Source organism: Arctopsyche grandis, chromosome 9 (genome assembly GCF_051622035.1).
Source record: "Arctopsyche grandis isolate Sample6627 chromosome 9, ASM5162203v2, whole genome shotgun sequence".
NCBI classification, from domain to species: Eukaryota; Metazoa; Arthropoda; class Insecta; order Trichoptera; family Hydropsychidae; genus Arctopsyche; species Arctopsyche grandis.
The window spans coordinates 33,110,000-33,122,644 of record NC_135363.1 but is presented as its reverse complement, the minus strand read 5'-3'; the positions used below and the strand labels follow the sequence as shown (position 1 = coordinate 33,122,644).

Here is a 12,645-nt window from a genome sequence, read left to right as displayed (position 1 = left end):
GCTTACTTCACCAAACCTAACCCAACCTAGCCTAACTATCACCGAAATCAAAAAATTTGAGACTGTAAGATTTACACAAAATTCGCTTACCTCACCAAACCTAACTCAACCTAGCCTAACTATCACCGAAATCAAAGAGATCGACATTGCAAAAATATAAACAAAACTCGCTTACCTCACCAAACCTAACCAAACCTAGCCTAACTATCACCGAAATCAAAGAATTTGAGATTGTTAGATTTACACAAAATTTGCTAACCTCACCAATCCTAACCCAACCTAGCCTAACTATCACCGAAATCAAAGAAATCGATATTGCAAAAATATTCACAAAAGTCGCTTACCTCACCAAACCTAACCCAACCTAGCCTAACTATCACCGAAATCAAAGAATTTGAGATTATAAGATTTACACAAAATTCGCTAACCTCACCAAACCTAACCCAACCTAGCCTAACTATCACCGAAATCAAAGATATCGACATTGCAAAAATATTCACAAAAGTCGCTTACCTCACCAAACCTAACCCAACCTAGCCGAACTCTCACCAAAATCAAAGAATTCGACATTGCAAAAATATTAAAAAAACTCGCTTACCACACCAAACCTAACCCAACCTAACCTAACCATCACTGAAATCAAAGATTTTGAGATTGTAAGATTTACACAAAATTCGCTAACCTCACCAAACCTAACCCAACCTAGCCTAACTTTAACCGAAATCAAAGAATTCGACATTGCAAAAATATTAAAAAAACTCGCTTACCACACCAAACCTAACCCAACCTAACCTAACCATCACTGAAATCAAAGAATTTGAGATTGTAAGATTTACACAAAATTCGCTAACCTCACCAAACCTAACCCAACCTAGCCTAACTTTAACCGAAATCAAAGAATTCGACATTGCAAAAATATAGACAAAACTCGCTTACCTCACCAAACCTAACCAAACCTAGCCTAACTATCACCGAAATCAAAGAATTTGAGATTGTAAGATTTACACAAAATTCGCTAACCTCACCAAACCTAACCCAACCTAGCCTAACTTTAACCGAAATCAAAGAATTCGACATTGCAAAAATATTCACAAAAGTCGCTTACCTCACCAAACCTAACCCAACCTAGCCTAACTATCACCGAAATCAAAGAATTCGACATTGCAAAAGTATACACAAAACTCGTATACCTCACCAAACCTAACCCAACCTAACCTAACCATCACCGAAATCAAAGAATTTTAGATTGTAAGATTTACACAAAATTCGCTAACCTCACCAAACCTTACCTAACCTAGCCTAACTTTCACCGAAATCAAAGAATTCGACATTGCAAAAATATAAAAAAAAACTCGCTAACCTCACCAAACCTAACTTAACCAAACCTTACCATCACGGAAATCAAAGAATTTGAGATTGTATGATTTAGATAAAATTCGCTTACTTCACCAAACCTAACCCAACCTTACCTAACTATCACCGAAATCAAAGAATTCGACATTGCAAAAATATACACAAAACTCGTATACCTCACCAAACCTAACCCAACCTAACCTAACCATCACTGAAATCAAAGAATTTGAGATTGTAAGATTTACACAAAATTCGCTAACCTCACCAAACCTAACCCAACCTAGCCTAACTTTAACCGAAATCAAAGAATTCGACATTGCAAAAATATAAACAAAACTCGCTTACCTCACCAAACCTAACCAAACCTAGCCTAACTATCACCGAAATCAAAGAATTTGAGATTGTAAGATTTACACAAAATTTGCTAACCTCACCAATCCTAACCCAACCTAGCCTAACTTTCACCGAAATCAAAGAAATCGATATTGCAAAAATATTCACAAAAGTCGCTTACCTCACCAAACCTAACCCAACCTAGCCTAACTATCACCGAAATCAAAGAATTTGAGATTATAAGATTTACACAAAATTCGCTAACCTCACCAAACCTAACCCAACCTAGCCTAACTATCACCGAAATCAAAGATATCGACATTGCAAAAATATTCACAAAAGTCGCTTACCTCACCAAACCTAACCCAACCTAGCCGAACTCTCACCAAAATCAAAGAATTCGACATTGCAAAAATATTAAAAAAACTCGCTTACCACACCAAACCTAACCCAACCTAACCTAACCATCACTGAAATCAAAGAATTTGAGATTGTAAGATTTACACAAAATTCGCTAACCTCACCAAACCTAACCCAACCTAGCCTAACTTTAACCGAAATCAAAGAATTCGACATTGCAAAAATATTAAAAAAACTCGCTTACCACACCAAACCTAACCCAACCTAACCTAACCACCACTGGAATCAAAGAATTTGAGATTGTAAGATTTACACAAAATTCGCTAACCTCACCAAACCTAACCCAACCTAGCCTAACTTTAACCGAAATCAAAGAATTCGACATTGCAAAAATATAGACAAAACTCGCTTACCTCACCAAACCTAACCAAACCTAGCCTAACTATCACCGAAATCAAAGAATTTGAGATTGTAAGATTTACACAAAATTCGCTAACCTCACCAAACCTAACCCAACCTAGCCTAACTTTAACCGAAATCAAAGAATTCGACATTGCAAAAATATTCACAAAAGTCGCTTACCTCACCAAACCTAACCAAACCTAGCCTAACTATCACCGAAATCAAAGAATTCGACATTGCAAATATATACACAAAACTCGTATACCTCACCAAACCTAACCCAACCAAACCTAACCATCACCGAAATCAAAGAATTTGAGATTGTAAGATTTACACAAAATTCGCTTACCTCACCAAACCTAACCCAACCTAGCCTAACTATCACCGAAATCAAAGAATTCGACATTGCAAAAGTATACACAAAACTCGTATACCTCACCAAACCTAACCCAACCTAACCTAACCATCACCGAAATCAAAGAATTTGAGATTGTAAGATTTACACAAAATTCGCTAACCTCACCAAACCTAACCCAACCTTGCCTAACTATCACCGAAATTAAAGAAATCGACATTGCAAAAATATTCTCAAAAGTCGCTTACCTCACCAAACCTAACCCAACCTAGCCTAACTATCACCGAAATCAAAGAATTCGACATTGCAAAAGTATACACAAAACTCGTATACCTCACCAAACCTAACCCAACCTAACCTAACCATCACCGAAATCAAAGAATTTGAGATTGTAAGATTTACACAAAATTCGCTAACCTCACCAAACCTTACCTAACCTAGCCTAACTTTCACCGAAATCAAAGAATTCGACATTGCAAAAATATAAAAAAAAACTCGCTAACCTCACCAAACCTAACTTAACCAAACCTAACCATCACGGAAATCAAAGAATTTGAGATTGTATGATTTAGATAAAATTCGCTTACTTCACCAAACCTAACCCAACCTTACCTAACTATCACCGAAATCAAAGAATTCGACATTGCAAAAATATACACAAAACTCGTATACCTCACCAAACCTAACCCAACCTAACCTAACCATCACTGAAATCAAAGAATTTGAGATTGTAAGATTTACACAAAATTCGCTAACCTCACCAAACCTAACCCAACCTAGCCTAACTTTAACCGAAATCAAAGAATTCGATATTGCAAAAATATAAACAAAACTCGCTTACCTCACCAAACCTAACCAAACCTAGCCTAACTATCACCGAAATCAAAGAATTTGAGATTGTAAGATTTACACAAAATTCGCTTACCTCACCAAACCTAACCCAACCTAGCCTAACTATCACCGAAATCAAAGAATTCGACATTGCAAAAATATTCACAAAACTCGCTTACCTCACCAAACCTAACCCAACTAAGCCTTACTATCACCGAAATCAAAGAATTTGAGATTGTAAGATTTACACAAAATTCGCTAACCTCAACAAACCTAACCCAACCTAGCCTAACTATCACCAAAATCAAAGAAATCGACATTGCAAAAATATTCACAAAAGTCGCTTACCTCACCAAACCTAACCTAACCTAGCCTAACTATCACCGAAATCAAAGAATTCGACATTGCAAAAATATAAAAAAAAACTCGCTAACCTCACCAAACCTAACCATCACGGAAATCAAAGAATTTGAGATTTTTTGATTTACATAAAATTCGCTTACTTCACCAAACCTAACCCAACCTCACCTAACTATCACCGAAATCAAAGAATTCGACATTGCAAAAATATACACAAAACTCGTATACCTCACCAAACCTATCCCAACCAAACCTAACCATCACCGAAATCAAAGAATTTGAGATTGTAAGATTTACACAAAATTCGCTTACCTCACCAAACCTAACCCAACCTAGCCTAACTTTAACCGAAATCAAAGAATTCGACATTGCAAAAATATAAACAAAACTCGCTTACCTCACCAAACCTAACCAAACCTAGCCTAACTATCACCGAAATCAAAAAATTTGAGACTGTAAGATTTACACAAAATTCGCTTACCTCACCAAACCTAACTCAACCTAGCCTAACTATCACCGAAATCAAAGAGATCGACATTGCAAAAATATAAACAAAACTCGCTTACCTCACCAAACCTAACCAAACCTAGCCTAACTATCACCGAAATCAAAGAATTTGAGATTGTTAGATTTACACAAAATTTGCTAACCTCACCAATCCTAACCCAACCTAGCCTAACTATCACCGAAATCAAAGAAATCGATATTGCAAAAATATTCACAAAAGTCGCTTACCTCACCAAACCTAACCCAACCTAGCCTAACTATCACCGAAATCAAAGAATTTGAGATTATAAGATTTACACAAAATTCGCTAACCTCACCAAACCTAACCCAACCTAGCCTAACTATCACCGAAATCAAAGATATCGACATTGCAAAAATATTCACAAAAGTCGCTTACCTCACCAAACCTAACCCAACCTAGCCGAACTCTCACCAAAATCAAAGAATTCGACATTGCAAAAATATTAAAAAAACTCGCTTACCACACCAAACCTAACCCAACCTAACCTAACCATCACTGAAATCAAAGAATTTGAGATTGTAAGATTTACACAAAATTCGCTAACCTCACCAAACCTAACCCAACCTAGCCTAACTTTAACCGAAATCAAAGAATTCGACATTGCAAAAATATTAAAAAAACTCGCTTACCACACCAAACCTAACCCAACCTAACCTAACCATCACTGAAATCAAAGAATTTGAGATTGTAAGATTTACACAAAATTCGCTAACCTCACCAAACCTAACCCAACCTAGCCTAACTTTAACCGAAATCAAAGAATTCGACATTGCAAAAATATAGACAAAACTCGCTTACCTCACCAAACCTAACCAAACCTAGCCTAACTATCACCGAAATCAAAGAATTTGAGATTGTAAGATTTACACAAAATTCGCTAACCTCACCAAACCTAACCCAACCTAGCCTAACTTTAACCGAAATCAAAGAATTCGACATTGCAAAAATATTCACAAAAGTCGCTTACCTCACCAAACCTAACCCAACCTAGCCTAACTATCACCGAAATCAAAGAATTCGACATTGCAAAAGTATACACAAAACTCGTATACCTCACCAAACCTAACCCAACCTAACCTAACCATCACCGAAATCAAAGAATTTGAGATTGTAAGATTTACACAAAATTCGCTAACCTCACCAAACCTTACCTAACCTAGCCTAACTTTCACCGAAATCAAAGAATTCGACATTGCAAAAATATAAAAAAAAACTCGCTAACCTCACCAAACCTAACTTAACCAAACCTTACCATCACGGAAATCAAAGAATTTGAGATTGTATGATTTAGATAAAATTCGCTTACTTCACCAAACCTAACCCAACCTTACCTAACTATCACCGAAATCAAAGAATTCGACATTGCAAAAATATACACAAAACTCGTATACCTCACCAAACCTAACCCAACCTAACCTAACCATCACTGAAATCAAAGAATTTGAGATTGTAAGATTTACACAAAATTCGCTAACCTCACCAAACCTAACCCAACCTAGCCTAACTTTAACCGAAATCAAAGAATTCGACATTGCAAAAATATAAACAAAACTCGCTTACCTCACCAAACCTAACCAAACCTAGCCTAACTATCACCGAAATCAAAGAATTTGAGATTGTAAGATTTACACAAAATTTGCTAACCTCACCAATCCTAACCCAACCTAGCCTAACTTTCACCGAAATCAAAGAAATCGATATTGCAAAAATATTCACAAAAGTCGCTTACCTCACCAAACCTAACCCAACCTAGCCTAACTATCACCGAAATCAAAGAATTTGAGATTATAAGATTTACACAAAATTCGCTAACCTCACCAAACCTAACCCAACCTAGCCTAACTATCACCGAAATCAAAGATATCGACATTGCAAAAATATTCACAAAAGTCGCTTACCTCACCAAACCTAACCCAACCTAGCCGAACTCTCACCAAAATCAAAGAATTCGACATTGCAAAAATATTAAAAAAACTCGCTTACCACACCAAACCTAACCCAACCTAACCTAACCATCACTGAAATCAAAGAATTTGAGATTGTAAGATTTACACAAAATTCGCTAACCTCACCAAACCTAACCCAACCTAGCCTAACTTTAACCGAAATCAAAGAATTCGACATTGCAAAAATATTAAAAAAACTCGCTTACCACACCAAACCTAACCCAACCTAACCTAACCATCACTGGAATCAAAGAATTTGAGATTGTAAGATTTACACAAAATTCGCTAACCTCACCAAACCTAACCCAACCTAGCCTAACTTTAACCGAAATCAAAGAATTCGACATTGCAAAAATATAGACAAAACTCGCTTACCTCACCAAACCTAACCAAACCTAGCCTAACTATCACCGAAATCAAAGAATTTGAGATTGTAAGATTTACACAAAATTCGCTAACCTCACCAAACCTAACCCAACCTAGCCTAACTTTAACCGAAATCAAAGAATTCGACATTGCAAAAATATTCACAAAAGTCGCTTACCTCACCAAACCTAACCAAACCTAGCCTAACTATCACCGAAATCAAAGAATTCGACATTGCAAATATATACACAAAACTCGTATACCTCACCAAACCTAACCCAACCAAACCTAACCATCACCGAAATCAAAGAATTTGAGATTGTAAGATTTACACAAAATTCGCTTACCTCACCAGACCTAACCCAACCTAGCCTAACTATCACCGAAATCAAAGAATTCGACATTGCAAAAGTATACACAAAACTCGTATACCTCACCAAACCTAACCCAACCTAACCTAACCATCACCGAAATCAAAGAATTTGAGATTGTAAGATTTACACAAAATTCGCTAACCTCACCAAACCTAACCCAACCTTGCCTAACTATCACCGAAATTAAAGAAATCGACATTGCAAAAATATTCTCAAAAGTCGCTTACCTCACCAAACCTAACCCAACCTAGCCTAACTATCACCGAAATCAAAGAATTCGACATTGCAAAAGTATACACAAAACTCGTATACCTCACCAAACCTAACCCAACCTAACCTAACCATCACCGAAATCAAAGAATTTGAGATTGTAAGATTTACACAAAATTCGCTAACCTCACCAAACCTTACCTAACCTAGCCTAACTTTCACCGAAATCAAAGAATTCGACATTGCAAAAATATAAAAAAAAACTCGCTAACCTCACCAAACCTAACTTAACCAAACCTAACCATCACGGAAATCAAAGAATTTGAGATTGTATGATTTAGATAAAATTCGCTTACTTCACCAAACCTAACCCAACCTTACCTAACTATCACCGAAATCAAAGAATTCGACATTGCAAAAATATACACAAAACTCGTATACCTCACCAAACCTAACCCAACCTAACCTAACCATCACTGAAATCAAAGAATTTGAGATTGTAAGATTTACACAAAATTCGCTAACCTCACCAAACCTAACCCAACCTAGCCTAACTTTAACCGAAATCAAAGAATTCGATATTGCAAAAATATAAACAAAACTCGCTTACCTCACCAAACCTAACCAAACCTAGCCTAACTATCACCGAAATCAAAGAATTTGAGATTGTAAGATTTACACAAAATTCGCTTACCTCACCAAACCTAACCCAACCTAGCCTAACTATCACCGAAATCAAAGAATTCGACATTGCAAAAATATTCACAAAACTCGCTTACCTCACCAAACCTAACCCAACTAAGCCTTACTATCACCGAAATCAAAGAATTTGAGATTGTAAGATTTACACAAAATTCGCTAACCTCAACAAACCTAACCCAACCTAGCCTAACTATCACCAAAATCAAAGAAATCGACATTGCAAAAATATTCACAAAAGTCGCTTACCTCACCAAACCTAACCTAACCTAGCCTAACTATCACCGAAATCAAAGAATTCGACATTGCAAAAATATAAAAAAAAACTCGCTAACCTCACCAAACCTAACCATCACGGAAATCAAAGAATTTGAGATTTTTTGATTTACATAAAATTCGCTTACTTCACCAAACCTAACCCAACCTCACCTAACTATCACCGAAATCAAAGAATTCGACATTGCAAAAATATACACAAAACTCGTATACCTCACCAAACCTATCCCAACCAAACCTAACCATCACCGAAATCAAAGAATTTGAGATTGTAAGATTTACACAAAATTCGCTTACCTCACCAAACCTAACCCAACCTAGCCTAACTTTAACCGAAATCAAAGAATTCGACATTGCAAAAATATAAACAAAACTCGCTTACCTCACCAAACCTAACCAAACCTAGCCTAACTATCACCGCAAATCAAAGAATTTGAGATTGTAAGATTTACACAAAATTCGCTAACCTCACCAAACCTAACCCAACCTAGCCTAACTTTAACCGAAATCAAAGAATTCGACATTGCAAAAATATTAAAAAAACTCGCTTACCACACCAAACCTAACCCAACCTAACCTAACCATCACTGGAATCAAAGAATTTGAGATTGTAAGATTTACACAAAATTCGCTAACCTCACCAAACCTAACCCAACCTAGCCTAACTTTAACCGAAATCAAAGAATTCGACATTGCAAAAATATAGACAAAACTCGCTTACCTCACCAAACCTAACCAAACCTAGCCTAACTATCACCGCAAATCAAAGAATTTGAGATTGTAAGATTTACACAAAATTCGCTAACCTCACCAAACCTAACCCAACCTAGCCTAACTTTAACCGAAATCAAAGAATTCGACATTGCAAAAATATTCACAAAAGTCGCTTACCTCACCAAACCTAACCAAACCTAGCCTAACTATCACCGAAATCAAAGAATTCGACATTGCAAATATATACACAAAACTCGTATACCTCACCAAACCTAACCCAACCAAACCTAACCATCACCGAAATCAAAGAATTTGAGATTGTAAGATTTACACAAAATTCGCTTACCTCACCAAACCTAACCCAACCTAGCCTAACTATCACCGAAATCAAAGAATTCGACATTGCAAAAGTATACACAAAACTCGTATACCTCACCAAACCTAACCCAACCTAACCTAACCATCACCGAAATCAAAGAATTTGAGATTGTAAGATTTACACAAAATTCGCTAACCTCACCAAACCTAACCCAACCTTGCCTAACTATCACCGAAATTAAAGAAATCGACATTGCAAAAATATTCACAAAAGTCGCTTACCTCACCAAACCTAACCCTACCTAGCCTAACTATCACCGAAATCAAAGAATTCGACATTGCAAAAGTATACACAAAACTCGTATACCTCACCAAACCTAACCCAACCTAACCTAACCATCACCGAAATCAAAGAATTTGAGATTGTAAGATTTACACAAAATTCGCTAACCTCACCAAACCTTACCTAACCTAGCCTAACTTTCACCGAAATCAAAGAATTCGACATTGCAAAAATATAAAAAAAAACTCGCTAACCTCACCAAACCTAACTTAACCAAACCTAACCATCACGGAAATCAAAGAATTTGAGATTGTATGATTTAGATAAAATTCGCTTACTTCACCAAACCTAACCCAACCTAACCTAACCATCACCGAAATCAAAGAATTTGAGATTGTTAGATTAACACAAAATTCGCTAACCTCACTAAACCTAACCCAACCTAGCTTTCTATCACCGAAATCAAAGAAATAGACATTGCAAAAATATTCACAAAAGTCGCTTACCTCACCAAACCTAACCCAACCTAGCCTAACTATCACCGAAATCAAAGAATTCGACATTGCAAAAAAATAAAAAAAACTCGCTTACCTCACCAAACCTAACCCAACCTAACCTAACCATCACCGAAATCAAAGAATTTGAGATTGTAAGATTTACACAAAATTCGCTAACCTCATCAAACCTAACCCAACCTAGCCGAACTCTCACCAAAATCAAAGAATTCGACATTGCAAAAATATTATAAAAACTCGCTTACCACACCAAACCTCACCCAACCTAACCTAACCATCACCGAAATCAAAGAATTTGAGATTGTAAGATTTACAAAAAATTCGCTTACTTCACCAAACCTAACCCAACCTAGCCTAACTATCACCGAAATCAAAGAAATCGACATTGCAAAAATATTCATAAAACTCGCTTACTTCACCAAACCTAACCCAACCTAGCCTAACTATCACCGAAATCAAAAAATTTGAGACTGTAAGATTTACACAAAATTCGCTTACCTCACCAAACCTAACCCAACCTAGCCTAACTATCACCGAAATCAAAGAGATCGACATTGCAAAAATATAAACAAAACTCGCTTACCTCACCAAACCTAACCAAACCTAGCCTAACTATCACCGAAATCAAAGAATTTGAGATTGTTAGATTTACACAAAATTTGCTAACCTCACCAATCCTAACCCAACCTAGCCTAACTATCACCGAAATCAAAGAATTTGAGATTATAAGATTTACACAAAATTCGCTTACCTCACCAAACCTAACCCAACCTAGCCTAACTATCACCGAAATCAAAGATATCGACATTGCAAAAATATTCACAAAAGTCGCTTACCTCACCAAACCTTACCCAACCTAGCCGAACTCTCACCAAAATCAAAGAATTCGACATTGCAAAAATATTAAAAAAACTCGCCACAAAACAAAACTTACCACACCAAACCTAACCCAACCTAACCTAACCATCACTGAAATCAAAGAATTTGAGATTGTAAGATTTACACAAAATTCGCTAACCTCACCAAACCTAACCCAACCTAGCCTAACTTTAACCGAAATCAAAGAATTCGACATTGCAAAAATATTAAAAAAACTCGCTTACCACACCAAACCTAACCCAACCTAACCTAACCATCACTGAAATCAAAGAATTTGAGATTGTAAGATTTACACAAAATTCGCTAACCTCACCAAACCTAACCCAACCTAGCCTAACTATAACCGAAATCAAAGAATTCGACATTGCAAAAATATAGACAAAACTCGCTTACCTCACCAAACCTAACCAAACCTAGCCTAACTATCACCGAAATCAAAGAATTTGAGATTGTAAGATTTACACAAAATTCGCTAACCTCACCAAACCTAACCCAACCTAGCCTAACTTTAACCGAAATCAAAGAATTCGACATTGCAAAAATATTCACAAAAGTCGCTTACCTCACCAAACCTAACCCAACCTAGCCTAACTATCACCGAAATCAAAGAATTCGACATTGCAAAAGTATACACAAAACTCGTATACCTCACCAAACCTAACCCAACCTAACCTAACCATCACCGAAATCAAAGAATTTGAGATTGTAAGATTTACACAAAATTCGCTAACCTCACCAAACCTTACCTAACCTAGCCTAACTTTCACCGAAATCAAAGAATTCGACATTGCAAAAATATAAAAAAAACTCGCTAACCTCACCAAACCTAACTTAACCAAACCTAACCATCACGGAAATCAAAGAATTTGAGATTGTATGATTTAGATAAAATTCGCTTACTTCACCAAACCTAACCCAACCTTACCTAACTATCACCGAAATCAAAGAATTCGACATTGCAAAAATATACACAAAACTCGTATACCTCACCAAACCTAACCCAACCAAACCTAACCATCACCGAAATCACAGAATTTGAGATTGTAAGATTTACACAAAATTCCCTCACCTCACCAAACCTAACCCAACCTAGCCTAACTATCACCGAAATCAAAGAAATCGACATTGCAAAAATATTCACAAAAGTCGCTTACCTCACCAAACCTAACCCAACCTAGCCTAACTATCACCGAAATCAAAGAATTCGACATTGCAAAAATATACACAAAACTCGTATACCTCACCAAACCTAACCCAACCTAACCTAACCATCACCGAAATCAAAGAATTTGAGATTGTTAGATTAACACAAAATTCGCTAACCTCACTAAACCTAACCCAACCTAGCTTTCTATCACCGAAATCAAAGAATTCGACTTTGCAAAAATATAAAAAAAACTCGCTTACCTCACCAAACCTAACCCAACCTAACCTAACCATCACAGAAATCAAAGAATTTGAGATTGTAAGATTAAAACAAAATTCGCTAACCTCATCAAACCTAACCCAACCTAGCCGAACTCTCACCAAAATCAAAGAATT

General features: G+C 36.5%; 1 protein-coding gene across 1 annotated transcript in view; it reads left to right on the top strand.

Moving 5' to 3' along the window:
• The window catches only part of LOC143916579 (uncharacterized), a 590,438-nt gene that overhangs the window by 51,302 nt on the left and 526,491 nt on the right, over positions 1 to 12,645 (top strand). The gene's annotated exons all lie outside the window — the stretch shown is intronic.